This window comes from Colias philodice, chromosome 9, assembly GCF_061535455.1.
Source record: "Colias philodice isolate Cphi_HAF_F1 chromosome 9, ilColPhil1 Martin Lab GWU primary, whole genome shotgun sequence".
NCBI lineage: Eukaryota > Metazoa > Arthropoda > Insecta > Lepidoptera > Pieridae > Colias > Colias philodice.
In genome coordinates this window covers 6,838,586-6,842,335 of record NC_143094.1, presented here as the reverse complement: position 1 = coordinate 6,842,335, position 3,750 = coordinate 6,838,586, and the positions used below count along the sequence as shown (strand labels likewise).

Genomic DNA, 3,750 nt, shown 5'->3' with positions numbered 1-3,750 from the left:
GATCTCTCGTTTTGGTTGTCCGAAAAAGCTAACAAGCGATCAAGGACGCCAATTCGAAAGCCAATTATTTGCTACACTAATGAAGTTATTAGGTATTAATAAATTACGTACAGAACAACTTTACGATTACCAGGTGATTATTACGATAAAAAATCGAGTTTAGAAATAAATAGCAGTCTTGAGTATGTAAGTAAATTACGAGACTCTATTAGAAAATATCAGTCAGTAGCTATTAGGCAGAATGAAAGACGGAACATATTTATTCACCCCGATTTGCAAAAGTGCGATTATGTTTTTGTAAGAAACGACGCAGTACGTAAACCTTTACAACCAACATACGACGGTCCTTATCGTGTGTTGAGTCGAGAGGAAAAGGTATTTTACATTCAAATGACTGGCAGGAAAGTTAGAATATCTGTAGACCGTCTAAAACCTGCATATTATTTGAATGATGATAGTGATACGACATCTGGGGCAGATACTGAGGTTCCATTACAAATTCCAAGTAGCGAATTGCCTAATACAGATACCACGCGTAGTGGAAGAGCTATACGATTACCAGTACGATTTAGGTAATATTATATAGTATTGTATTTCATTTTCATTTCATTTCGTTTCAACTATTTTATATTTATTAGAATAACGATGATTATAAGTATTCATAAGAGTTCATAGAAATGTATAAAAATACTTAGTAATCAACACATCGTATTTAATAAATAATAAACTTAAGTAATTTTGAAACGTGTTCATTGTTTAACGTTTTAAGTATGGTATTTCAAATTTATGTTTGTGTTGAGTTTTGATTGAAATGTTTACTATGTACTTAGAAATTTAAGTACTTTTGATTTATGGCTTATGAGTGTATAGTAATAGCCTTTGTAATATTAAACGATACAAGTGTAAAGAACGTATTGAGATTTGAAATGTTAATGTTACTAAGTGTTAGATGACGTGTAACAATTATCGCACGCCACTTAGAAGAACCAACGCAAGTTTTTGTAATAACATAAATAGTTTAACAAAATTAGGTGTTAACTGTTAACCACTTGTATACGATACGTATTGATTGATTTATATTGTGAAAATTTTTTATACTTTATATTGTAAACATTTTGTAATCTTATATAGCGACACTTTATATATACCCCTTTGTTTATTGTTTAATTTTATTGTAAGATTTTTTTACTTGTATACCCTTTTTATTTTAAGGGGGGAATGATGTAGCGACGACAAGCCAATTTACGAGTTACCGAAATATTTCAAGTGTAGTACCTACTAAGAAAGTTCCCACCATAGGTTCACACGGTAACTCGTATATAAACAGTTTGTGCGTTATGCACAGTTAGTTAAGGGCTTGTCGGGACGCGGGTTGGTCGCATTAGGTCGAATATTAACAACATACGAATAAATATATGTAGTTAACGAAATATAACCTTTGCGTAGTTATTCATCTTTTATTACACCCGCACATAACAAGCCCCTACAATAGTATGTAAAAAAAATTTTTGCACTTAAATTTTGGCGGGCTGATCGATGAACGATCCTCCCGACCCTATAGCTTCAGGACCAAGTTTCCAACTTGGTCCTGAAGTAGCTAGTTACATTACGGTTCCAAGTATAGAATGTGAAAACGATTTTGCATTAAAAAATTGTTGGGTGGAAAGCACTCCTAAAAAACGCAGGCTAAGGAAACAGGACAGTGATAGCGCTGAGCCTAATAAAAAGTCCAATTCTGATGTTACTTTTAATGAATCCTATAAGAATGATAATAATAATATGAATGAACAATCGGCTTTACCAAATTTACGTTCAGAATACCTATCTACTGACTCCTTCCCTTATATTGTTCATGTTCAGCGTACAGAGTCAACACCTGGCGATGGAACAACATTGCATCCCATTACTTTTGGTCGATTCTTAAAAAATAACAATATTAAAAATATAGTATCTGGTAGTGTTAAAAAAATAGGGAGAAATCGTTGTATTGTAGCATTTTCAACGCCAAAGGATGCTAATGATTTTATTAAAAATAAAAATTTAGAATTAAATAAGCTAAGTGCAAAAATACCAACATTTAACATAAGTCGCATTGGTATTGTTAAAGGAATACCTTCTGAATGGTCCCAAGAGGAAATAATAGAAAATTTTTCAACTCCAGCTGGCTGTGGAAAAATTATAAAAGTTAGAAGGATCAATTATAAGGTTATTATTGATGGTTCCATATCTTGGAGACCAACACAATCTGTTGTTCTTACATTTGACGGTCAAGTTCTTCCTGAACGTGTGTATGCCTGTTATAACTCTCTGCCAGTTAATCTTTACATTTTCCCTACCATCCAATGTTTTCAATGCTGTAGATATGGTCATACTAAAAATATATGTCGTTCCAAACCCAGATGTTATAAGTGTGGTCAAGATCATTCTGGCGACACTTGTACAGTCGAAGAAGATTGTGCATCATGTTTGTTATGTGCAGGCTTCCATTTCGCAACTAATAAAATCTGTCCAGAATTTAAACGCCAAAAGGATATAATATAAGTATGTCTGAAAAAAATATATCTTACGGGGAAGCAAGTAAACTTTACCCAAATGTATCAAAGTCTTATGGGGATGTATTAATGTCTTCATCTGCTTATTCAACCACAAATAGATTGAATGTAAATAGTTCAAATTCATCCTACAAAAAGACTTATTTTTTAAAACCAAAATTGCCTCCTAAGACTAATAAGGGTTTTGATAAAAATGCTCATAATGCTATTATTAGGGAAGCTCAGATTCCTACGCCTGAAAATGGCTGCGGTTATCAAGTAGCCCCTAATGAATCTGAAACTTCCCAGATAATGGATATAATTACTTTACTTATCAACACTCTATTGAAAAATAACACCCTGAAACCGTCCAACGTTGCCACTTTACATAAAGTAATTGATAGTTTATTTAGTAATCATGGATTCCAAAATAATACAGTGGAACTGCAGAAGCGTGATACCTAAAAAGTCATATCTAATTCACATAAGCACAATCCTTTTTTAATTATTGCTCTAAATGAGACTTGGCCGTATATATTATATTACTCTATGGACTTGGTTATAACCAAATCTCTTCTTTCGATTTGTATTGTGTTTGTATTCGTGATGACAGCACATGATGACAGAATTGATGGGTATGGTGGTGCTGCCATACTTATTAAAAAGTCAATACAATTTAAACGTCTAATATTACCAGCGCACAATAATAAATATGTAAATAGTGTTGGCATTAGTTTTAAAAATATTTCAATCATTTCAATTTATATATCCACGGAAATGATAGGGCTGATAGCTTGGCCAAGGATGCAGTGCAGTGTAGAGATATGTAATATGTATCCATACATTAACTGCTCTCATGATCTCTTAACATTACCGAAACGATTTCTCTTTGAAGCGTGGAATACGGTCTACGGTGGACAGATACAGCATAAGGGAAGGAATTACTATAGAATTCAACCGGTAATCCCCATAAAACCTTGGTTTGTTGGTGTTGAAGCAAATAAATTAGTTATATCTACAATAAGTCGCATGAGAATAGGACATATGTGTATTCCTAGTCATTTAGCCAAATAGGCGTATTAAATAGTGAAGTTTGCGAGTGTGGAGAGGATGAGGGAAATATAGACAACATATTTTTCTCTTGCTCTTTATACGATCATTCTTCCTTTTATAATTCATATTAATTTCTTCAAATGTTCCTCTTCCTACTCGTATGTCA

The 3,750-nt window shown here is 33.0% G+C and overlaps 1 long non-coding RNA gene across 2 annotated transcripts; it reads right to left on the bottom strand.

The window, feature by feature from the left end:
* Positions 1-1,506: 1,506 nt before the first annotated feature.
* On the bottom strand, positions 1,507-3,171 carry LOC149485880 (uncharacterized). Of its 2 annotated transcripts, none has more exons than XR_016316076.1 (3): positions 2,589-3,171; positions 2,076-2,504; positions 1,507-1,876 (listed from the first exon to the last, which is right to left on the bottom strand). It is a non-coding gene; the product is annotated as an uncharacterized LOC149485880 (long non-coding RNA). The 2 variants fall into 2 exon arrangements; XR_016316077.1 differs by having other exon boundaries at positions 2,114-2,504; positions 2,589-3,170.
* Between the last annotated feature and the right edge of the window lie 579 nt (positions 3,172-3,750).